The sequence below is a fragment of the Erinaceus europaeus genome, chromosome 7 (genome assembly GCF_950295315.1).
Source record: "Erinaceus europaeus chromosome 7, mEriEur2.1, whole genome shotgun sequence".
Classification (NCBI taxonomy): domain Eukaryota; kingdom Metazoa; phylum Chordata; class Mammalia; order Eulipotyphla; family Erinaceidae; genus Erinaceus; species Erinaceus europaeus.
In genome coordinates this window covers 99,465,503-99,491,478 of record NC_080168.1, presented here as the reverse complement: position 1 = coordinate 99,491,478, position 25,976 = coordinate 99,465,503, and the positions used below count along the sequence as shown (strand labels likewise).

The 25,976-nt window shown below is 43.7% G+C and overlaps 1 protein-coding gene across 3 annotated transcripts in view; it reads left to right on the top strand.

Moving 5' to 3' along the window:
- Window positions 1-7,240: 7,240 nt before the first annotated feature.
- MSRB3 (methionine sulfoxide reductase B3) overlaps window positions 7,241-25,976 on the top strand; it is a 187,869-nt gene continuing 169,133 nt past the window's right edge. The window contains exon 1 of one of the 3 annotated variants that reach the window (XM_007516857.3): window positions 7,241-7,379. The gene's annotated coding sequence lies outside the window, so the exon portion shown is untranslated. Of the gene's footprint in view, window positions 7,380-7,740; window positions 8,013-25,976 lie in introns of those variants that run through there. The other 2 variants (XM_060194988.1, XM_060194989.1) reach the window with 2 other exon arrangements.

Genomic DNA, 25,976 nt, shown 5'->3' with positions numbered 1-25,976 from the left:
TCTTCCCCCTGCAGGTGGGGACCAGAGGCTTGAACTCAGTTGCTTACACATGGCAATGTGTGTCCTCAACCAAGTGCACCACTGTTCAGCCCCAAGGATGAATGGATTTATTTATTACTTGCCTCCAGAATTATCAGTGGGCTCAGTACTGGCACTATGAATCCACTGCTCCCTGTGGCCATTCCCCACCCCCACCACCTTTCCTTTTTATTTGACAGGACAGAGAAATTGAGAGGGGGAGATAGAAAAGGAACAAGAATGAAACGAATCCAATTACAAAGAAGACTAAGGCAAGTATAAACCTATGGGACTACATCAAATTAAAAAGCTTCTTTACAGCAAAAGAAACCACTACCCAAACCAAGAGACCCCTCACAGAATGGGAGAAGATCTTTACATGCCATACATTTGATAAGAGTTTAATAACCAGCATATATAAAGAGCTTGCCAGACTCAACAACAAGACAACAAATAACCCCATCCAAAAATGGGGGGAGGACTTGGACAGAATATGCACCACAGAAGAGATCCAAAAGGCTGAGAAACACATGAAAAAATGCTCCAAGTCTCTGATTGTCAGAGAAATGCAAATCAAGACAACAATGAGATATTACTTCACTCCTGTGAGAATGTCATACGTCAGAAAAGGTAACAGCAGCAAATGCTGGAGAGGGTGTGGGGTCAAAGGAACCCTCCTGCACTGCTGGTGGGAATGTCAATTGGTCCAACCTCTGTGGAGAACAGTCTGGAGAACTCTCAGAAGGCTAGAAATGGACCTACCCTATGATCCTGCAGTTCCTCTCCTGGGGATATATCCTAAGGAACCCAACATATCCATCCAAAAAGATCTGTGTACACATATGTTCTTGGCAGCACAATTTGTAATAGCCAAAACCTGGAAGCAACCCAGGTGTCCAACACTAGATGAGTGGCTGAGCAAGTTCTGGTGTATATATACACAATGGAATACTACTCAGCTGTAAAAAATGGTGACTTCACCGTTTTCAGCCAATCTTGGATGGACCTTGAAAAAATCATGTTGAGTGAAATAAGTCAGAAACAGAAGGATGAATATGGGATGATCTCACTCTCAGGCCTAAGTTGAAAAACAAGATCAGAAGAGAAAACACAAGTAGAACCTGAAATGGAATTGGCATATCACACCAAAGTAAAAGACTCTGGGGTGGGTGGGTGGGGAGAATACAGGTCCAAGAAGGATTCAGAGGACCTAGTGGGGGTTTGTATTGTTATATGGGAAACTGGGGAATGTTATGCATATACAAACCATTGTACTTACTGTTGAATGTAAAACATTAATTCCCCTATAAAAAAAAAGTGAAAAATAAAAAAAAGAAAAGGAACAAGAGGGGCCCGGGCAGTAGCGCAACAGGTTAAGTGCACATGGCACAAAATGCAAGGACCTGCAAGGAGCTCTCAGCTGCTCATCTGCAGGGGGGTCCTTAACAAGCAGTGAAGCAGGTCTGCAGGTGTTTATCTTTCTCTCCCCTTCTCTGTCTTCCCCTCCTCCCTCGATTTCTCTCTGTCTTATCCAGCAATGACAACAACAGTGATAAACAAGGGCAACAGAAGGGAAAAAATAGCTCTCTCTCCCCTTCTCTGTCTTCCCCTCCTCCCTCGATTTCTCTCTGTCTTATCCAGCAATGACATCAACAGTGATAAACAAGGGCAACAAAAGGGGAAAAAATAGCCTTCAGTAGCAGTGGATTCATGGTGCAGGTACCAAACCCCAGCAATAACCCTGGAGGGGGAAAAAAAAAAAAGAAAGACAGACACCCGCAGACCTGCTTCAGCACTCGTGAAGTATCCCCCCATGCAGGTGAGGAACCGGGCTTTGAACCTGTGTAGGTTCTTGCACATAGTGCTATGTGTGCTTAAGTGGGTCCAACACTGCCTGGCCCCCAGAATGATGCTATGATCTTAGGTTTACCTACTGGGTGACCTTTCCAGCTACTGAAAAACCTTTTTTTTTTTTTTCTGTAATTTTTTTTTTCTTTTTCCTCCTCCAGGGTTATTGCTGGGCTCGGTGCCTGCACCATGAATCCACCGCTCCTGGAGGCCATTTTTTCCCCCTTTTGTTGCCCTTGTTGTAGCTTCGTTGTGGTTATTATTATTGCCCTTGTTGATGCAATTCGTTGTTGGATATGACAGAGAGAAATGGAGAGAGGAGGGGAAGACAGAGAAGGGGAGAGAAAGATAGACACCTGCAGACAAGCTTCACCGCCTGTGAAGCGACTCCCCTGCAGGTGGGGAGCCGGGGGCTCGAACCGGGATCCTTACGCCGGTCCCTGCGCTTTGCGCCACATGCACTTAACCCACTGTGCCACCGCCCGACCCCCCTGAAAAACCTTCTTTTGGAGAATCTCTTATAGCCTCCTAGCTCTGAATTGGTCATTATTGATGTATCACAGTTGTGTTTGGAAAGTGGTCTCTGAATTTAGGAACTAACTGAGGGTTTGGCCTGATGCTAATTTGCTTATTTTTTCCCCCCAAAGTCTGCCTTCAGAGACTCAGTTCAGTAGGCATATCCACACCAGACTCTTTTTTTCTTTTTCTTTTTTTTACGATGGTGCAATGCAAATCTCCCTTCTTTAGATCTGGTTGTTAAGCATTTACTAGTATAGTAGGATGGGTGGTGGCTCCCCTGGTAGAGTAGAGTGGTCATTATTATTTAAAAAATATATTTTTTAATATTACATTTTTAATTTATTTCCTTTTGTTGCCTTTGTTGTTTTATTATTGTTATAGTTATTATTATTGTTGTTACTGATGTCGTTGTTGTTGGAGAGGACAGAGAGAAATGGAGAGAGGAGGGGAAGACAGAGAGGGAGAGAGAAAGACCTGCTTCACCGCCTGTGAAGCGACTCCCCCCTACAGGTGGGGAGCCAGTGGCTCAAACCAGGATCCTTACACTGGTCCTTGCACTTTGTGCCATCTGCACTTAACCCGCTGTGCTACTGCCTGACTCCCTCGTGCTCATTATTACCATACATGACAACTTGGGTTGGAGCCCTCTGTCTGCATGTGGGAATGCCTGAAGGGGAAAGCTTCATGACAGAGGAGCAGCAGTGCTATGGGTGTCTCTCCTTCTCCCTCCCCACCTTTTTGCCCCCAGGGTTATCGCTAGGGCTCAGTGCCTGCACTACGAATCCACTGCACCTGTGGCTTATTTATTTATTTGATAGAACAGAGAGAAACTGAGAGAGGAAGGGGAGATAAGAGAGAGGGAGAGAGAAAGACACTTGTAGACTTGCTTCACTGCTTGTAAAGTGACTCCTCTGCAGGTGGGGAGCCAGGGCTCAAACCAGGATCCTTGTGCTGGTCCTTATGCTTCGTACTATGTGTGCTCAGTCCAGTGTGCCACTGCCTGGCCCCCTCTCCTTCTCTCTATCACTCCTATCTCTTATCATATAGCAACAAGAAAGAAGGAAAATGGCCCACCAGGAGCAGAGCAGTCAGTATGTACAGACACCACCCCCCATCAATATCCTGGTAGCCCCTGCCCCCCCCCCCAACACACAAACTTACCACTCAGCCACTGAGTTTGGAGAGGGATAGTATACAAGAAGCAGGGAAAACAATAACCTCCTCTCAATCCTTTGTCTTAGAAACAATGGTTAAAGTGACTCTGACATGTTTGTTATTCAGATAATAATTTTAAAAAGACAGAAACCATTGTAAAACATGATTAAAATGGCACTTGTTAAGCTGCAAAGCTCATGGGAATGTGATGTCCTTGGTTAAACTTTCAAGACTCCCTGTTCCAGGTACCTATCAAAGACACAGGACTCCACCTCTAAGGCCCAGAAAAGATGACCTGACAAGCCGGTTAAGTCTCTGGTCTTATTTCCACATGAATTCTTTGCCTCTTTTACCTGCTGTAATCTGATCATGCACTAGTTACTTAAAACCACAGAAGTGGGGGTCGGCCAGTGACACACTTGGTACAGCAGACATAGTATAGTATGCAAGGACCCAGATTCAAGCTCCTGGTCCCCACCTTCAAGAGGGAAGCTTCATGAATGGTGAAGCACTGTTGTGGGTGTCTTTCTCTCTCCAGCTCTAGCTCCCCCTCTTTTGGCTTTTCTGTCTTTATCCAATAAATAAATAAACACAAAGCCTGGGACAGATTGGTGAAAAAGTATATAAAGACTTAGGAATGTGGTTTTGAATACCAAAACTATATCATCATCTTTGCTAGATTAATGATCTATGCCTCAGTTTCCTTAACTATAAAAATAGTGATTAAATTGACAAATATGGAGATAATTGTAAGGAGCAAGTGACATATAACTAAATTAATGTGTACAACATTTATCACAGTGTCTAGCACTTACTATAGGCTCAGTAGTTTTTTTTGTTGTTGTTATACTTATTCCAGACATTGTTTTTTTTTACTTATTTTATTTATTTTTAATTTTTTAAAATATCTTTATTTATTGGATAGAGACAGCCAGAAATCAAGAGGGAAGGGGGTGATCGAGAGGGAGAGAGACAGAGAGACACCTGCAGCCCTGCTTCACCACTCACAAAGCTTTCTCCCTGCAAGAGACCCTGTGGGGACCCGGGGCTCGAACCCGGTTCCTTGTGCATTGTAATACATGTACTCAACCAGATGTACCACCACCGGGCACCTTTATTTACTTATTTATAGTATAAAGAGAGAGAAATCAAGAAGGGCTAGAGAAGGCGGAGGGTAGATAGCATAATGGTTATGCAAACAGACTCTCATGCCTGAGGCTCCAAAGTCCCAGGTTCAATCCCCTGCACCACCATAAGCCAGAGCTGAGCAGTGCTCTGGTAAAAAAAAAAAAAAAAAAGGGATAGGGAGAGAGAGGTGAAGAGAAAAAGAGAGAGAGAGAGAGAGAAGGATGCCTGCAACATTGCTTCACCACTCATGAAGCTTTCCCCTGCATGTGGGGACCAGGTACTCGGGTCCTTTCACACCGGCAGTATGTCTGCTCTACCAAGTGCACCACCACCTGGCTCCCTCTAGTCTTTAAACAGCATGGTATTGCTGTAAAGTCTAATACAATTGATTAAATCTCCATTTACATTAACATGAATCAGGTTGTAATAAATATATTTTTTTAAATTTTTGTTTTGTCTTTTTAAAAAATATTTATTTATTTATTCCCTTTTGTTGCCCTTGTTGTTTTATTGTTGTAGTTATTGTTGTTGTCGTTGTTGGATAGGACAGAGAGAAATGGAGAGAGGAGGGGAAGACAGAGAGGAGGAGAGAAAGATAGACACCTGCAGACCTGCTTCACCGCCTGTGAAGCGACGCCCCTGCAGGTGGGGAGCCGGGGTTCGAACCGGGATCCTTATGCCGGTCCTTGTGCTTTGCGCCACCTGCGCTTAACCGACTCCCTGTAATAAATATTCTTTATAATCATATATTTTTGTACTTGAGGCCAACTAAAATATGTTAAATATAGCTCTAATACTATTCTGACATGTTTTTCACTATACTCAGGGAGCTCCTATATATCTGACTGTGTTTGCTATTTTTACCTTTAAAAATGTTTTTAGACTGTGGGCAAAAAATTTATGCTGGGTGTTATGGGGGAAGAAAGGGACAAAAAAACAGAGGCTTATGTAAGACAACGTTACATATACAGCAAAAAAGACAGATTGGCAATCGAGTTTGCTGAGTATTTCCTTCCAACTGCCCAGTTTCTATGAACCTAAATGAATAATAATGTTATGTATATTTTGAATGTTTCATTTACCACTTACTATTAAGTCTACTGCCCTCAGTTCCATTATCACTGCTACCATGTTGTGGGTGAAATCTGGCCATTTGCCGGGCATAATTACCAGGACATGTTTCTCAGTGCTGGATGATTTAAGGGGAGCCAGTTGCAAATGAACTAGTTTTTGGCTTACAGGCCTTAATACTTTGCCAGAATTGAGTTTGTTTTGAAATAAAGTTTCTGGTTTTCAAATATAGCATTTCCAAACAAATAGTGTGATGCACAAATTACAGTCATTTTAGTTCATGTTAAGAATAATCCACACTCCAATCTGTTTGACACTTGCCCTTTTAAGTACTTTGCATCAATAAATCATTCCTGTAACATCTTAACATGTTCATGAGTAGTTGTATAATATTCTAAATAGCCAGTGCTTGACCCATTAATGAACAAAAAGTGAATAGATTACAGTTATTAAGACATGATTATGTTGTTTCCAAAAGTTAAGGGTCATTTGGATTTGATTATTGGAGGAGTCATCAGCGCGAGAAAAAAAAAGGGGGGAGGGGTGAGGGAGTGTCGGAAACTACTTACTGACTTGGACCCATCACTAAACATCTGGGACGGAGGACTGATGCCTTGATGACCCGAGCTAGCGCCTTTTTAGTAATTCTCAACATTTCTCTTTATAAACTCAGTGTAAGGAGGATGAAGAGAGGTTGGAGGTGGAAGAAGACGTCAGCCTAAACATCAGCACGGAGCTAAGGTAAAAAAAAAAAAAAAACTATTTGCCACTCAGCCTGCCTCGACTCCATATATGGTGTTCAAATACGACTTTAGGAAGGGCCGCTTGCCATTCTGAAGAGGAAGACACACACCCCCCTTCGCTCACACACCTGGTGTCGAGGCGCCCCGTCACCTGCGGCGTAGGAAGGCGATGCTGAGCGCGCCAGTGCCCACGGGCTCACCTGCGAGTGTAAACAACCGGCAGGACCACTCCGGCCGACGCTGCCTCCCACACTTAGAAAAATATTATCCAGATCGGTTTTTTTTTTTCCCCAAATCCCCCTTGCTTCCAAAACTTGTCAACTGGCTGGTTGGGGACAACAGGATGCAAAATCCCTCCAAACGTCTTCCCACCGCTCCCTGACTCGCCGTCTGGTCTCCCTGTGAACTTTTTCTCTCTTTCCTACCCCGCGAGGAGTCTCAGGTGGGATACGTGACTCTGAGCTTGGACCCCAGCTTTGGCAAGAGGGTGTCCCCCCCGCCCTCCACCCACCCCGGGGCGGAGGGACTCCGCGTCCGCCCGCCCGGCCGCCCGCAAGCCCGAGGGCAGCTGTGGAGGGGGCGGGGGCTGGCGGCCGCGGGGCCGGGCGGGCAGCGGGCTGGGGCCGCGGGCGCGCTCCGCCGTCCCCCCTCGCTCGGCTCCTTTGCTCATATTTGGACTCGGCTGCCTGTGCCCAGGAATTTCCCGTCATGCCTCCCGCCGCCCCGTCCGCCGCCCGGAGCTGAAGGGGGGAGGGAGGGTGGAGGCTCGGACAGCGGCGGCGGCGGCGGCTCGTGCGGCGTCTCCCATGAGCCCGCGGCGGACCCTCCCGCGCCCCCTCTCGCTCTGCCTCTGCGTCTACCTGGCCGCCGCCGCGGCGCGGGGAGCCGCGCAGCCGGGTAAGTTGGGCTCTTTCTCGCAGCGCGCCGCCGCAGCCCTCCCGCCCAGACCCTGCCGAGTTGGGGTGTGACCCCCGACCCCCGACCCCGACCCCGACCCCTCGCGAGCGCCCGCTGCGCCCCCTTCATCCTCCTCTGCGTACCTCCCCCCCCGTTTTTTTTTTTTTTTTTGAGTCCAGGGGGTGGCGCCGGGCGGCGAGGGGATGGAAGGAGGTCAGAGTGGCTGCGCCCCCGCCGACGGGCGGCGTCTGGCTGCCGGGCTGACACCTTATCCCGTCCCGGCGGCGAACCTGAGCCGCGCGCGGAGCCGCTTGCCCGGCGCGGGCCCCGAGGGAGGGGCCTGGCGGGGCCCCGCGGGAGCTGAGGAGGGGCCGCCCCCGGCCGGGGAGGGCGCGGGGACGCGGCGCGGGACGGCCGCCCGGCAGCTCCTGGCTTGGCGCTGGTCGGCGCCGCCGGGGTGGCGGCTGAGATAACGGGCCCCGGCGCGTGGGAACGTGCCAGCCAGGCCCGCGCGTCCCCGGGGCGCAGGGCAGCGGCGGGCGTGGGGTGGGGCGGCAGGAGCGGCGCCCCGAGGGGACCCGCTGGCATGGAATAGGCCAAACTCCAACAACAACAAAACCCCAGCTTTGCCAGGTACCCCGGTTTGTTTTGTTTCTTCTACTGGGGAGTGTGTGTGTGTGTGGGGGGGGGCGGAGTGGGGAGAAGCATCCAAGTCTTTTTTTTTTTTTTTTAAAGTTTTACCCTGGGCTATTGCAAGTCAAACTATCTGTGACCGAAAAGGTTGTAACATTCCTACCTTATTTGGTTTACTCCTATACGATTAAGTGTCGGTGATTCTGAAGACATGTATAGGAATAGTCTTCAAAGATAGTTTTCTGTAAATCATACAGAAAATAGTGTGACTTTTAAAAAATATTTATTTATTTAGTCTCCTTTTTGTTGCCCTTGTTTTTTATTGTTGTAGTTATTATTGTTATTGATGTCGTCGTTGTTGGATAGGACAGAGAGAAATGGAGAGAGGAGGGAAAGATAGAGAGGGGGAGAGAAAGACAGACACCTGCAGACCTGCTTCACCGCCTGTGAAGCGACTCCCCCGCGCTACTTCCCAAATGCCCTTTTTTTTTTACTTATTTTGCACCATCAGAAGTAATGGAAAGCAGTACGTAGAGACTTTAAGGTAAATGTGCTGCATAAACTTGTATGTTTGTGGTGAGTGCTGAACATCAGAACTTGGTTCGAAACGTTATCTGGAATGGGAAAACATTTTAAAAAAAAACCAGAGCACTACTCAGCTTATGGTGGTGGTGGTGGGGATTGAACCTGGGACTTCAGAGCCTCAGGCAGGAGAGTCTCTTTGCATAACCATGAAGCTATCTACTACCCCCCCCCCATTTGTATATTCTCAGACTTGAGATATCCTGGGAAAGTTTAGTTTACCTGAGTTTTGGCCATTTGTATACTGAACTAACAGCTCAGACTTCCAAGCTAGTTGGAAGCTGACTGTTGAGCAGACTTAATAATTTAGCACCCAAGGTCTGTCTCAAATTTTTCCATGTGTAGCGTTGGTGGCAAAGTAGATCTTAAAGATATCTTTGTCTGTTAAAAACCTTAAGACTTCATGTGACTGTTGAGCCCAGAAGTTCGGGTCCGATCATACACAAGGAAGTCCAGAGTCACATTCAAGAGCCTTTATTAGCAAGCTTAAGCTTGGGTCCCAAGAGCCTCTACGCAGGGGAAGTCTTGCGTCCCCCAACATTTTTCATCTCAGCTTTTTATAGTTAGCACAGGGTGGGTACAAGTGGGAATGTTTACACGGAACAAGGAACAGTTGGTTTTGGGTCAACGGCTGCTCTTATTTACCTCCTCAGTGACCTGAAATTTTCAAGGCAGACTAATGGAATTTTTTTTTTTTTACAATATTCAATTTCATTAAATGTACACTAAAATTTTATGCGATAATGTTTCATGTTTATTTCTGACTAGTATTATTATAAGATCTATTTTTTATGGATTCATATTTTAGGAGTAACTTTAATAGTACTTCTTGGGGGAACATAACACGTTTTAACTTTACATTTTTTTTTCAATAGTATTGAAAAATACTGGACTGTACAATAAAGAGTGAGTTGTACTGCCAAGGAATATATGTTTCCCACCCCCCCTCCTTGGTGATGTGTTGACTTACTTAATACTTGTGGTAAAATGGCCCTTGAAGACCAAAATCCACTGTACTGTGGTCTGCCAGCAGTTTTGAACACTAAGTTTATATTTGAGCCATTTAAGCTTTCATTCTTCTAATTTTGGTTTCAGCTGACATGTAAATATAATTTCTGGTGACTTTAATTAGAGCCTTATGTGAATGTCTGGACTTTTTTCATATTAAAATAAGTAACTCTGGGGGTAGAGAGCATAGTGGTTATGCAAAGAGACTCTCATGACTGGGGCTCCAAAGTCCCAAGTTCAATCTTCAGCACCACCAGAAGCCAGAGCTAAGCAGTGTTCTGGTTAAAAATAATAATAATAATAGTAAGTAACTCTCTCCCATTCAGAATTTTGTGACAGTGCCTCAGTTGCCTGTCTGCCAAAACTGCAAGCAGTGAACATTCAGATTTGAATCAACACAATTTCATTTTTTTTTTTTTTTACTTTTAATGGTTTTGTTTGAATATCCTGGTGAAAATATTAACCCATTACTAGGTCAAAATCTTTACTCTTTTGCTAAACTTTTTAGTTACAATAGCTAAAACAAAAACAAAAACCCTAACAGTAGTTCAGAGTTTTCTAATATACTCTTATTCAATTAGACATAGATTTATGGTCTGGGAGGTGGAGCAATGAAGCATTGAACTCTCAATTAAACATACATTTTCATTCATTAAAGAGTAACGGTATACCTTTTTTTTTTTTGGACATCGTCTATTAAAATTTTTAAAGCAATTTTTAGAAAACAGTGTTTTTTTAAAAAAATTTTTTATTTATAAAAAGGAAACATTGACAGAACCATAGGATGAGAGGGGTACAGCTTTGCACAATTCCCACCACTAGAACTCTGTATCCCATCCCCTCCCCTGATAGCTTTCCTGTTCTTTAACCCTCTTGGAGTATGGACCCCAGGTAATTGTGGGATGCAGAAGGTGGAAGGTCTGGCTTCTGTAGTTGCTTCCCCTCTGAACATGGGCGTTGACAGGTCGATCCATACTCCCAGCCTGGCTCTCTCTTTCCCTAGTAGGGAAGGGCTCTGGGGAAACAGAACTCGAGGACACATTGGTGGGGTTGTCTGTCCAGGGAAGTCTGGTTGGCATCATGCTAGCAACTGGAACCTGGTGGATGACCAGAGAGTTAATATGCAAAGCCAAACAAATTGTTGACCAATCATGGACCTAAAGGCTGGAATAGTGCAGATGATGAGTTGGGGGGGTCTCTGTTTTGTAGATAGCTAGTAGGCATATTTTAGTTAAATTCCAAAGGGCCTGTGGATATCCTAGTTTTTTTTTTTTCCTTTTTCTTTTTGGTCCTGAGCCTGAAATCTGATATGCCAGTGGATCCAAGTTATTGTCTGGGGAGATGATGTCATGGCTGGAAAAAGGACCAGAAAGCTGGATCAGGGAAGACAGTAGCTCCCTAATATGGGAAAGGGGTATAAATACTGTTGACTGTAAACCCCATCAATTTGATGTGATCTGAGGCCTATAATTAGCTTAGGAGCCTATGTGACCTTGATTTATTCAAGGTCTAGGCCCATCATATCTGTTTGGGAATCTCAGGACTCCCCAATTAGGGCCCCAGCTGATGGGTGGCCTTATAGTGACTAAAGAGTCATCGTTAAAGTATGCCAGTCTCTTGCCCTTATTCAGCTTTTGCAGTCCTTGCTTTGCTAAGGTTAGCTTTGGAGTGAGTGAGAAAACTGTAATAGGAAGTACATGAGGAGGGTATCTAAGTCTAAGTAGGCACTCTTTCATTATGAACTTTATACTGACTCACTGTAGACTAGTGTGTATTTTTGCTTTCAGGTATATATTTTGCCCTAATTTATGGATACATGTGAACATATGCTCTTTTTTTTTTTTTTTTTTCCCTCCAGGGTTATTGCTGGGCTCGGTGCCTGCACCATGAATCCACCGCTTCTGGAGGCCATTTTTTTCCCCTTTTGTTGCCCTTGTTGTAGCCTCGTTGTGGTTATTGTTATTGCATTGTTGATGTTGTTCGTTGTTGGACAGGACAGAGAGAAATGGAGAGAGAGGAGGGGAAGACAGAGAGGGAAAGAGAAAGATAGACACCTGCAGACCTGCTTCACTGCCTGTGAAGCAACTCCCCTGCAGGTGGGGAGCCGGGGGCTCGAACCAGGATCCTTACGCCAGTCCTTGCACTTTGCGCCACATGCACTTAACCCACTGCGCCACCGCCCGACCCCCACATATGCTCTATCTTACGGGACCTGGTCTATACCTAGGTTTTGGGACTTTGTTAGGAAGTGAACCTCCTGGCTTGGTATTAGAGAATACTATGAAAGGAAAGGTCTCACCTGAGAAGTGAGGGTGAAGGGTTGGCATTCCATGCCTAACGCCTCTGGACACAGTCTCAAGTGAAGCATGCTGAGGTGGTACTCATTGCACTGATTAGGTTGGGATCGGTGGATGCAATATCATTTGGTATGACTTGAGAGAAGCATGCAGGAAAGTGAGCCCCACCCTAGAGGTTCCAGGACTGGGGGAAATAATAGTCTCTATAGAGGAAGCGGGAGGTTCCTGCTATCTTAGGTTTTAAGAAGGCAATAGATAGTTATTGCTATAATCATATTGTTTGGCAATTGGGTTAACTTTGAAAAATCCCTTTGTTAGGATTTGCTGTATCATACACACCATCACCATAGCTATATACAGATAATGTCAAAGGACATAAAATGTTCTTTTTGGTTTTTATCATCATCTGCTCCCATTTCCTTTGATTAAGCTCACTTGTCTTACTTATAATTTTGGGTTTGGTTGGTGAGTTCGATTCAGATGTCTAGTTCCCTTCTCTGTAAAATATTAAAGTTGAACCCATTTCCATTTCCCATTCTACTTGCTGGATCACACAGGGGTTTTATTTGTTTATATAATCTGCAGAGCCACCCACTACATTCGTTCAAGTATGTCCCTGTCAACTCTGACTTGTCATACATGTTAAACTGGTCTACTGAAGTCACATCTCATGGGTGTGGATCCAGCTTTGGGGAACCTAGATCTCTCAGCAGGACTTTGATACCTGGCAAATGTGTAGAAACACACAAAGCTGGGCAGAGTGCTGTTTTGATGTTTTCATGATGTTTTCTTCCCTATTGGCTCTGTGATAGGGAAATCTCTAACAAGTCTTTGCAAATTGTCAAGCCCTGGCCCTACCATAGCTTGGTATTCTGTTTTGGAATCTTAGGGTTACCACTGGAGAACATCCAAGTCTATTTGTGGTTTGGGAGGCTTATGACTAGTTACCTGGGGGGACATTTGACAGATATAATCAACTTTTGACCTTACTTTTCTTTGTCCTTTTTTTTTTTTTCTGCATAACATTATGCTATCTCTTCCTTCCTAGATAAAACTACGTAGACTTTGGCCAGGAGAGTAATCTGCTCTTTAATTTGCCAGTTGTTAGCATCTGGTTGTTGCACAGTTATCTGAATACTTTACCTTAAATATCCCTCTATTTTATTTCCCCCCTCTATTTTCTTTTTGAAAATATTTTATTCTATTTATTATTATTATTATTATTGCCATCAGTGTTAATGCTGGGGATTGCTTGGTGCAGGCACTATGACTCCATCACTCCCAGCGGCCATCCCCCCCCCCCCCACACACACTTTATGGGGTAGGACAGAGAGAAGCTTAGAGAGGAGGGGGAGTTATAGAGGAAGAGAGAAAGAGAGGCATTAGCCAGAGAGTTGGTGCAGTGGTTAGATCTTTAGGCTTGAAAGGATGAGAAAGAGAGGCACCTGCAGACCTGCTTCACCACTCACTAAGCATCCTCTTGCAGGTGGGGATCTGGGCCATAAACCCAAGTCCTTGTGCATGGTTATAATGTGTGCTTAACCAGGTATGCCACCAGCCAACCCCCTCGTATTTATTTTTTAAAAATATTTATTTATTCATTACTGGATAGAGACAGAGAGAAAGTGAGAGGAGAGGGGGAGATAGGGAGAGAGACAGCTGCAGTCCTGTTCCACCACTCGTGAGGCTTCCCCTCTGCAGGTAGGGGCCAGGGGCTTAAACCTGGGTCATTGCACATTGTAATGTGTGCACTTAACCAGGTGTGTCACCTTCTGGCCCACTTATTTATTTTTTAGTGAGAAGGATATGGGGAGAGAGGCCAGAGCACTGCTCAGCTCTGGCTTATGGTGATACTGAGGATTGAACCTTGGACTTCAGAGCCTCAGGTATGAAAGTCTTACATAACCATTATGCTGTTTCTCCTGCTTTCTCCCTCCATTAAAAAAAAAGATTTTACTTATTTATTTATGAGAAATATAGAAGGAGAGAGAGAAAGAACCAGGCATCACTCTGGTACATGTGTTGCTGGGGAAGGAACTCAGGACTTTATGCTTTAGAGTCCAGTGCTTTATCTACTGGGCCACCTCCCGGACCACACTCTCTATTTTCTATTTCATGGACATGGTGAGTTTTCCTTTTAAAGTGTTCTGCATCATTCTGGATTTCTGTATATATTTGCCTTTTGCCTTCCAAAAATCATATGATTTTTAAGGAAATGCTAATAAAGAAAAAAAATACAGTAAATAAATCAAACATTTGACCTTCTGGAGGGATTTGATTAGTACCTCATTTAAACTTGCAAGTCACGGAAGCAACTTGAACTAATTTTAGGGGCAACAAAAGGAATTTCATAGAAGCCAAGTGCAAATAGATCTTATTATGGTCCAGGGCCTGGAAAACCTGGAATGTTTCCTGTGTCTGTGTTGTTTACTTTTTCTCTTTGCTGACTTTTTTTTCCCCCCTTGCCTGTAATGTAACTTGTATATCCAGCAGCTCTGAAAACTTACACATCTCTTGGTATCAAGCACAGGGAGAGACTAAATCAGTGAGGCTTGATATAGTCCTATGAGAAGTAACCTGATAAACAGTCTGGGTCACCTTGTCAGTCTAGCTTTTCTCTAAGGTGTCTTCTATATGTAGTATTCTTTATAGTATGTATTGTAGATATTTAGGTTTTTATTTGTTTGTTTTTTAAGCTAGAGAACACTCAGCCCTGGTTTTTGGTGGTGTAGGGGATTAGAGCAGGGACTTTGGTGGCTGGTGAGAGATAGCATTATGGTTATGCAAGACTTTAATGCCTGAGGCACTGCAGTCCAAAGCCTTTTCCCTCCATAAACCAGAGCTGAGCAGTGCTCTAGAGTCTCTTGCTCTCTCTTTTTACAACAAATACTAAATAAAATAAAAAACCAGGAACTTTGGAGCTTCAGATTTGAAAGTCTTTCTGCATAACATTATGCTATCTCTCCCTCCCTAGATGATTTAGTTTTGCATTTTCAGATTTTATATTGTAGATTTACTAGTCCTTAAAATGTACACTTCTCTCCTGATTGCATTTTGTATGTTAAGAGAGTAACACCCAGGAGTCAGGCGGTAGCGTAGCGGGTTAAGCGCATGTGGTGCGAAGCGCAAGGACCAGCGTAAGGATCCCAGTTGGATCCCCCACTCTCCACCTGCAGGGGAGTCACTTCATAGGCAGTGAAGCAGGTCTGTAGGTGTCTGTCTTTCTCTCCCCCTCTCTGTCTTCCCCTCCTCTCTCCATTTCTCTCTGTCCTATCCAACAACAACGACATCAATAACAACAACAATAACTACAACAACAATATGAAAAATCAACAAAAGGGAAAATATATATATATATATATATATATATATATAGAGAGAGAGAGAGAGAGAGAGAGAGAGAGTAAGTAACACCCAGGCCAGGCAGTGGCGCACCTGGTTAAGCGCACACATCACAGTGTGTAATGACTGAGGTTCAAGCCCCTGGTCCCCACCTGCAGAGGGAAAGCTTCACGAGTGGTGAAGCAGGGCTACAGGTGTCTCTCTGTCTCTGTCCTTATCTTTCTCCCCATCCCATCTCAATTTCTGTCTGCTCTGTCAAAGAAAATAAAAGAAAGAAAAATAGCCCCCGGGAGCAGTGGATTTGTGGTACTTGTTCTAAGCCCCATTGATAACCCTAGTGGTGGTAGTAGTAGTAGTAGTAATAATAATAATGATAATAATAATCTTTGACTCAAATATAGAAAACTTTAGAACTTAAACTGGTTAGTAAACTAGGAGACTGAAGACTTGAACCTTGAAATGGCATGATCAGGGTTGAATTATAAGATTTGTTATCTGGTAATTCTGATGATATGTGCTTGAGGATGTAGTGGAAATGAGGATGAAGTGGAAAAGTGTTACTGAAGTGGATTTGACAGAAATAAATAATTAGTTGAATGTGGGAAAAGAAGAATGAGTAAAAGATGGTGGTGAGATTAAGTCTGGGTGATTGAGACAGTGTGAATTCAGAGAATGTTGGTTTGTGGGTGAGTGTGAAAAATAAAGTTTTGTTTTCAGATAGAGACAGAGGCAGAGAAAGAGAGAGAGAGAGAGATCAGATAGAGACAGAGAGGCAGAGAGAGAGAGAGAGGGAGAGAGAGAGATCAACCACAGTGCCAAAGCCCCCTTGAAGGCAGTGGGCCTGTCTTGTACTTGGTTCATGTACATGACAAGACTGCACATCAACCACGTTAACTATCCAGCCCCCAAAATAAGTTTTTTATTTTATGTTTTGTGTTTGAGTACTGGTGGGATTTTGATGTCGAGGTGGATGGCAGAATCAGAAATATGATAATAACTTGGAGAGATCAAGACTGACGAGAAAACAAATGTAAGGAAGGTTAAAAATAAAGAGGAGAAGAATTTACATGTTGATTGAAGAGGGGGGTTATAAGAGAAGCATTATAAAGAAGTTATAATTTTATCTGACTTTGAAAGATATCAGTCTGTATAAGGCCTTTCCCAGCTTAGGGGACATCAACAGGACCTGTGAAACACTGAACAAGGAATCCTGCAATGGGGATGACCATCCTAAACAGCAGAATTATTGCTGCTACATCTTTGCTTAACCTCCTTCAGTGGTTTATTTTTCTTATGATAAAGGACTAACTCCTTAAATGTCATCATCACCATGCCTAGCTTTCCTCTGGACTCTGTGCTGCCTGCATGTTGTTCATTTTGAGTCTCTCTCTCTCCCTTTCTCTCTCTCTCTCTCATTCACTCACTCACACACTTTTCCCACCAGGGTTATTGCTGGGCTTTAAGCCTGCCTGAATCTACCTCAGCAGCCATTTTTTTTTCTATCTTTTTATTTGATAGGACAGAGAGAAAATGAGTGTGTGTGTGTGTGGGGGGGATAAGGAGAGAGAAAACACACCTACAGCCCTGCTTCACTGCTCATGATTCTTCCCCCTACAGGTGAGAAGCAAGGGATTGAACCCAGGTTGCTGCACATGGTAATGGATTTGCTCAACCAGGCGCACCACCACCCAGTCCCGTTGAACATACATCTTCAGCAGTAATTCCCACCAGGTGGAAAACTAGCTTTTCTGTTCGTTTCTATTCTTTTTATGGGCATTTTTAATTGTCATGGTCAGGTTCTTATCTCTACTGATGATTGAGACAATTTCCAAATCTAATAATATTTATTTATAAGTCACACTCCTGGCTCTTCCCATATTTTTTCCAAGTGCCACTTAGAAAGCTGAGCTATAGTCCAGTTGACCACTCTTGCCTCTGTTTCCAGAGCTCTGACACTTGGCCAGGGTAACCCTGGGCAGCATTGTTATTTGTCATTTGTTTGGTTGAGTTACTCAGCTGTGTGTTAATTTGGAAACCTCAGGGTAAATTTATGATCTCTGACTTCCCGAAAGAAAGTGGAGAAGACTTCCTTTATTAAGTGGATTTAATTGCAGGGCTAAAGAGATTTGTGAAACATGGAGATTTGTGAAACATGGAGGTGACTGCAGGTGAGATGGAGAAAGAATTGCTGGCATCACTTCCTGATTTTAAGTTTTTTTTTTCATATTTATTTTCCCTTTTGTTGCCCTTTTTTTATTGTTGTAGCTATTATTGTTGTTGGATAGGACAGAGAGAAGTGAAGAGAGGAGGGGAAGACAGAGAGGGGGAGAGAAAGATAGACACCTGCAGACCTGCTTCACCACCTGAAGCCACTCTCCTGCAGGTGGGGAGCCGGGGGCTCGAACCAGGGTCCTTATGCAGGTGCTTGTATTTCACACCATGTGCTCTTAACCCATTGCACTACTGCTCGACTCCCTGATTTTAAGTTTCTTTCTTTTTTTTTTTTTTTAATATTTATTCTCTTTTGTTGCCCTTTTTTTTAAAATTGTTGTAGTTATTGTTATTGATGTTGTCCTTGTTGGATAGGACAGAAATGAAGAGAGGAGGGGAAGATAGACACTGGCAGACCTGCTTCACCACCTGTGAAGCGACTCTTCTCCAGGTAGGGAGCTGGGTGCTCGAACCTGGGTCCTTAGGCCAGTCCTTATGCTTTGCACCACCTGTGCTTAACCTGCTGCGCTACCGGCCAACTCCTTGATTTTAAGTTTCTAAACATGGTAATTGTTAATAACATTTATCTAAAGTGACACATTTATGTTCCATATACAGTGTTAAGAATAATTTCAATTCAGTTTTTAAAAGGAGACCCTCCCATATGCTAATAGTTGTGTTTTTAGTAACAATTGACTAAGAAAATATATATTAGTAATAAACTGCCACTACAAAATTGAGCTTTTTTTTTTCTTAAAGCATTAAAGCATTCCCATATGTTTGGAAAGTGCATACGTGAAAATTATGACTTGTAAAGGCTGTAGACAACACTTGATTTTTTTTTTTTTTGCCTCTAGGGTTATCAGTGGGTCTCAGTGCACTATGAATCCACTGCTCCTGGAGGTCATCCTTTCTCTTTTGTTGCCCCTGTTGTCCGTTGTTGTTGTTATTGCTGTCGTTGCTGTTGGATATGACAGAGAGAAATGGAGAGAGGAGGGGAAGTCAGAGGGGGAGAGAAAGATAGACACCTGCAGATCTGCTTCACCATGAAGGGACTCCCTCTGCAGGTGGGGAACTGGGGGCTCGAACTGGGATCCTTATGCCGGTCTTTGCACTTTGCGCCAGCTGCGCTTAACCCGCTGCACTACTGCCCAGCCCTCAACACTTGACTGCTTTAGAGATATTTTCAGGGAGGTTCTGGCCTCAGTTTTCAATGGTTCATTGTCCTTTTGCAGTATAATATTAGTAGACATTTGTTTGAAAATTTGAGCTATAACTGAAATTGTGGAATGATAGGAAAAAAAAAAAAAAACCTTCAGCATGCAACGACAGTTGCCTCTTTCATGCCTTTCAGATATATTCCAGGACTGGACTATTACAGTTGTATTGCCAGGGACTGGGAAATAGCTATGCCCCTGGGAGTGCACATACTTTACCATGCACAAGGACCTGGAATCGGGCCTTTAGTACCATATGGGGACATCACACATGGTCCCAGGGGAAGCTTCCTGAATGATGGAGCAGTGCTGTGGTGGTTCTCCTTTCTCTTTTTCTGTTTTTCTGTCTCTATCTGAAATTAAAAGGAAAAAATAAAAGTCCACCAGGAGAGCAGAATCACATAGAAGTGAAGCTCTGGTGCATGCATGTGCACACAGACACATGGGTAATAAATTTAAAAAATAATATAAAACATACTGTATTTTCAGATATATGAAAATTAGGTTACTCTGTTTTTTGTTTTTTTTTTTGACACCTGCAGACCTGCTTCACCGCTTGTGAAGTGACTCCCCTGCTCCCCTGCAGGTGAGGAGCCGGGGGCTTGAACCTACTCTTTGTTTTTAAGATGACATGGTGTAAATAATTTTCATACCAGGACACACCAACAACACTCTCTGTAGTAGCCAAAACCACCTTCTGTTACTATGAATCACACAATGAATCTTTATGGTTTCTTGGGTCAATCATGTTATTTAAAGACTCAAAAATGTAGGTAGCCAACTTATATATATATGTATATGTATATATGGAAATTAAGGCAACACAGAAAATAAACCTTGGGCTGGGGAGTTGGCATCATGGTTATGCAAAAAGACTTCTAAGCCTGGAGCACCAAAGGTCCCAGGTTCAGTCCTCAATATCACCACCTCAACACCAATCCTCAACACCACCACTGGTGAGGAAAGAAAGAAGGAAGAGAGGGAGGGAAGGGAGAAAGGAAGGAAAGAGAAAGAAAGAAAAGAAGCCTTACTATATATTAGTCTTTAAAAATATTAGAATAGCCATTGTATAAGTCAGAGAGCTCTAACTTTTATACTTGTTCTTTCATTTCTCTAGTTTACCTGATTGTCAGAGAATCTAAGCTTGGGAGAGATTTATAATGGCTATCATGGGATACTGACCTTATTTTAAATTAGTGCTGTATAACTAAGGAGAACTAGGGATCCATTTCCCTGAACATAGTCCTCGAGATTAGATATGACAAGGGGTAAGGAACCTCAGTATATCTTGGAGCCTAGTCTTATGGTAATTTACAGTGAATTGGCAAAGGAACTGGGCTTGACCTCCCTCCTGCCTCCCCTGTAACTTATGCACAACGTAGCACCCTGTATGTTCAGATAAGGGAGCCTCTGATCATTACATGACTTTTGTGGAATGGCAGTATGGGACAGTCTGTGATTTGGAGAGTGCCAAATGGAAACAAGCATTCTGAGTGTGCAAGAGCCCTGGTCCCAGTACAACCATGCAGAGTGGGTCCAAAAATGAGACAGCACTGGGGAAGTGGCACAGTGGTGTAGTGCAGGACTCCCATGGAGAAAGTTCTGAGTCTGATCTTAAGCACTGCATATAACAGAGAAGTCCTCTAATTCTGTCTCCCTAGTAAATGCATCTCTTTAAAAAAGTAGAATTAGCTCAGATCTACAGGGTTGCAGAGGTCACATAGCCTCTTAAGCTGAATATGGGCCCCAGATCACATCAAATCAGTGGGGTTTATGATCAACAATATTTATACACTTTTCTCATATTTGGGAGCTAATCTATTCCCTGATCCAGCTTTCTGGTCCTTCTTCTAGCCATGACATCATCTCCTCAGACAATAATTAGGATCCTCCTGCATATCAGACTTCAGGCTCAGGAAAAAAACCCAACAAAACAAACAAAAAAAACCACACTAGTATAGACACAGGCCCTTTGGAATATAATCAGAATATGCCTACTAGCTATCTACAAAACAGAGACCCCCCTCCCAACTCTTCATCTGCACTATTCCAGCCTCGATTGGTCAACAATTTGTTTGGCTTTGTATGTTAACTCTCTTTTCAACCACCAGGTTCCAGATGCTAGCATGATGCCGACCAGACTTCCCTGGACAGACAACCCCACCAATATGTCCTGGAGCTCCACTTCCCCAGAGACCTTCCCCACTAGGGAAAGAGAGAGCCAGGCTGGGAGTATGGATCGACTTGTCAGTGCCCAGGTTCAGAGGGGAAGCAGTTACAGAAGCCAGACCTTCCACCTTCTGCATCCCACAATGATCTTGGGTCCATACTCCCAGAGGGTTAAAGAATAGGAAAGCTATCAAGGGAGGGGACGGGATACAGAGTTCTGGTGGTGGGAACTGTGTGGAGTTGTACCCCTCTTATCCTATGGTTTTGTCAATGTTTCCTTTTTTTTTTTTTTTGTCTCCAGGGTTATTGCTGGGGCTCAGTGCCTGCACTTCGAATCCACTGCTCCTGGAGGCTATTTTTCCCATTTGGTTGCTCTTGTTGTGCATGTTGTAGTTGTTTTTGTTGTCATAGCTGTTGTTGTTGGATAGGACGGAGAGAAATGGAGAGAGGAGGGCAAGACAGAAAGGGGGAGAGAAAGATACCTGCAGACCTGCTTCACCGCTTGTGAAGCGACTGCTCTGCAGTTGGGGAACCGAGATCCTTATGCTGGCCCTTGCGCTTTTTTTTTTTCCCTCCGGGGTTATTGCTGGGCTGGGTGCCTGCACCATGAATCCACAGCTCCTGGAGGCCATTTCCGCCCCCCCCCCCTTTTTGTTGCCCTTGTTGTAGCCTTGTTGTGGTTATTATTATTGCCATTGTTGATGTTGTTCGTTGTTGGATAGGACAGAAATGGAGAGAGGAGAGGAAGACCGAGAGGGGGAGAGAAAGGTAGACACCTGCAGACCTGCTTCACCGCCTGTGAAGCGACTCCCCTGCCGGTGGGGAGCTGGGGGCTCGAACTGAACCGGGATCCATGCGCCGGCCCCTGCGCTTTGCGCCACATGTGCTTAACCCACTGTGCTACCGCCCAACCCCCGGATGTTTCCATTTTATAAATAAATAAATAAATAAATAAATAAATAAATAAATAAATAAATAAAGTGGAATCATGGGAGTCAGGAGGTAGCACAGCGGGTTAAGCGCAGGTGGCACAAAGCGCAAGGACCAGTGTAAGGGTTCTGGTTCGAGCACCCGGCTCCCCACCTGCAGGGGAGTCGCTTCACAGGCGGTGAAGCAGGTCTGCAGGTGTCTATCTTTCTCTCCCCCTCTCTGTCTTCCCCTCCTCTCTCCACCTTCAGCCCTGCTTCACCACTTGCAAAGCTTTCCCTTTGCAGGTGGGGACCGGGGGGCTCGAACCTGGGTCCTTGAGCATTGTAACATGTGCGCTCAACCAGGTGCGCCACCACCCGGCCCCATCTAATAATTTTTTTTTTGTATAGCTTAAAATTTCCTCTGAAATAGCTAGTTGATTTTATTTTCTATTATATAGAAAATATAATGTCTTCAAGTTTTTCTGAGCTCTTGGATAATCTTACTGGTCCTTGTTTAAGCATGTTTAAGTTTCTGTCATTTTTAGATTTTTCTGTTTGTCATATATATGTGTGTGTGTGTGTGTGTGTGTGTGTGTGTGTACACACACACACACACACACACACACACACACACACACACAGAGAACGAGAGAGAACTGAAGCTTCCTTCAATGTGCTGGGGGCCGGGCTTGAACCTAGGTCACATTAAAAGAAAAACACTATTCAAGTGAGTTATTTTACCAGTCCTTTGTTACCTTAGTTTTTAAAAATTTTTGAGAAAGACACTAGAACACTGATTAGCTCTGGCATATGGTATTCTGTAAATTGAACTTGAACTTCTGGGTCTTCGGGTATGCAGATCTTGTGTGCAACCTATGTGCTATCTTCTTTGCCCCTTAATAAAATTTGAATTCCTATTGCTTTATTTTATTAAAAATTTACATTGTTTAATAACTAAGTTGGGTATTCTTTGAAACCAATCCTATTATCAAATAGCTTCACTACTCATTGGACTAAAGATATACAAGCCAGTATAACTTAAGTTGATATGTGTGTGTGCATCACATACCGTTCTAGTTCTAAAGACTAATGTACATCCCTTACGAATTTCCTCATTCGATTGCCTTCATAAATTCCTCTTTGGTGAAAAAGTATCTTGGCAGCTTCAGTATGCATCTTCTGCATTTATTTATTTTGCCACTGTTGGGGGCATCACTGCTCCAGGCTGACTTCCAGATGGAAAGGCCGAGACAGAAGGATCGAGGGAAAAGACTAGTAAACCAGGGTAGATTGGCTAAACTGTTACCTGGAGGTGTTGATGAGCTGCTGAAAGAAGTGAAGCAGGTTCCTGACATGGTCAGAGTTAGTATACAGTGCTTTTGTGCAGTGTGTAGGGATCAGGTTAGAGGTGGGAGGATAAGAGACCATAGGATGTTCTAGATGAGAGGTGAAAAGAAAAGGATGTGTTTGAGCAGTGTCTGGCAAACAAAATTGGTAGCACTTGGTATTGATTGGATATGAATGGTTAAAGTAGAAAACCTAGGAGGGTAGCTCCCTAGTTTGAGGTTTACTAAGTGGGTGACTGGAAGTGCTTTTTGAGCAGATCAGGAACTTGAAAAAAATAGTAAATTAGAGAAAGAAAGAAAGTTATAAATGAATAGATTTAGTTTTTAGATTCGGTGGAGTTTGAAAATGCATATGGGACAGCTGCCCCCACCCCCCATGCTACTAGGGGTTTAATGATTTTCAGCACAGTTGTCTACACATGGGCATATTTTTCCCAGTTCTGCATAATGGTATCTGTAAAATACACTCACTCCCACCTGCAGGGAAGTCGCTTTACAGGTGCTAAAGCAGGTCTGCAGGTGATTTTCTTTCTCTCCCCCTCTTTCTTCTCCTCCTGTCTCCATTTTTCTCTGTCCTATCTAACAATGACATCAATAACAGCAATAGTTAAAACAAACAAACAAACAAACAAAAACCAAGGGTAACAAAAGGGAAAATAAATAAATTAAAAAAACTAATGTTCTTTTAAAAAAATAAAAGATTTACTTTTAGGTGGCACGGTGGATAAAACATTGGATTCTCAACCATAAGGCCCAGAGTTCAATCCCCAGCAGCACATATACCAGAGTGGTGTCTGGTTCTTTCTCTCTTTCCTATCTTTCTCATGAATAAATAAATAAATTGCTTAGAAAAAAAAGATTTACTTTCGGTGGAATAGATATAGTTTATTTTCATAACACTTTGTCAGCTATATTAAATATAAGACAAAATACATACCATTATGAAAATTTTACTTCATGATTTTCTTAGTTTCTGTGACATAACTTAAAGTTGGAAGAGAGAGGTGCTAAAAGTCTGACATAAGAGCAGATATTTGTTTGCATTTTCTAATGCTGAACCTTTTTATTCCTGTAATGGTGGTGAAGTTCTGGCTTAAATATTTGAAAAATAATTTAAGGATACATATTTTAGGACTTTAAAAATTAAGACTCATTAAAAATAATCTTTTAGAGGGGCTGGGCAGTGACGCAGTGGGTTAAGTGCACAAAGTGCAAAGTGCAAGGATCCTGGTTTGAGCCCCAGGCTCCTCACCTGCAGGGGTTCAATTCACAAGTGGTGAAGCAGGTCTGCAGGTGTCTATCTTTTATTAATTTATTTGTCTGTTTGTTTATTTGCCTCCTGGGTTATTGCTGGGGCTCAGTGCCTGCACTAGGAATCCCCTGTTCTTGGAGGTCATCTTTTTCCATTTTTGTTGTTGCCCTTATTGTTGTTATTGCTGCCATTGTTGTTGTTGGTGGATAGGACAGAGAGAAATGGAGAGAGAAGAGGAAGACAGAGAGGGGGAGAGAAAGATAAGACACCTGCAGACCTGCTTCACCGCTTTGTCAAGCTACTTCCCTGCAGGTGGGGAGCTGGGGCTTGAACTGGGACTTTTTAATGCTGGTCCTTGCACTTCACACCATGTGTGCTTGACCCACTGCGCTACCTCCTGACCTCCAGGTGTCTTGTCTTTCTCTCCCCCTCTCTATCTTCCCCTCCTCTCTCAATTTCTCTGTCTTATCCAACAACAATGCTACACCAACAACAACAAATATAAAAAAATGGCAGCTAGGAGCAGTGTGTTTGTAGTGCTGGCACTGACCGAACCCAGCGATAACCCTGGAGGCAAAATAAAATACTACTACTAATCTTTTAGTGATATGTATATACACTACAGTTTATAGCCCCAGGCATGGGATTTAATCAGATTGCTTTAACAAGTTCTCTCTTGCTTGCTAGCTCCCCCCCACCCCCCACTTACTGATTAACATGAGAGAAAGAGGAGGGGGAGGAAAGAAAGAACCAGAGTATCCCTCTGGCACTTGCCATGTGGGGGATCAAGTTCAGGACCTCATGCTTGAGAGTCCAAAGCTTTAACCCTGTGCCAGCTCCTGAGCTGCAACACATTTTTCCTCTCTGTCTTTGCCTCAGTCTCCTTTACTTATTTTTTTTCTGACCTTCATTTAGATTTTCTATGTTTCTTTTAATTTTTTTTATTATCTTTATTTATTGGATAGAGACAGTCAGAAATTGAGAGGGAAGGGTCCAGTAGAGAGGAGAGAGACACAGAGACACCTGCAGCACTGCTTCACCACTTGCAAAGCAGGGGGGCCAGCGGCCAGCGACTAGAACCTGGGTCCTTGCACGTAACGTGCGCTCAGCCCGGTGCACTACCATCTGGCCCCATTTAGATTTTATTTTATTTTTTAACATATTTTTTGAATTTATATATTTATGAGAAAGATAGGAGGAGAGAGAGAAAGAACCAGACATCACTCTGGTACATGTGCTGCCTGGGATTGAACTTGGGACCTCATGCTTGAGAATCCAATGCTTTAACCACTGCACCACCTCCTGGACCACCCCCATTTAGATTTTCTTACGTACTTTTCTTTTTGTTTTTCATTTTTTGATAGGACAGAGAGAAATTGAGAGGGAAGGGGGATAGAGAGGGAAAGAGAAAGAGAGACACCTGCAGTAGTTTGACTGCTCCTGAAGCCTGCCCCCCACAGGTGGGGACCAGGGGCATGATCCCAGGCCCTTGTGCATGGCAGTGTGCACTTAACTAGGTGTACTACTGTTCTGCCTTCTACACTTTTTCTTTTATAAAGTGAAATTCCTGTATAGTAATTAAAAAAATAAAAAAGCTTCTGCTTGGCTTTGGCTGGAGTTTAACAAATG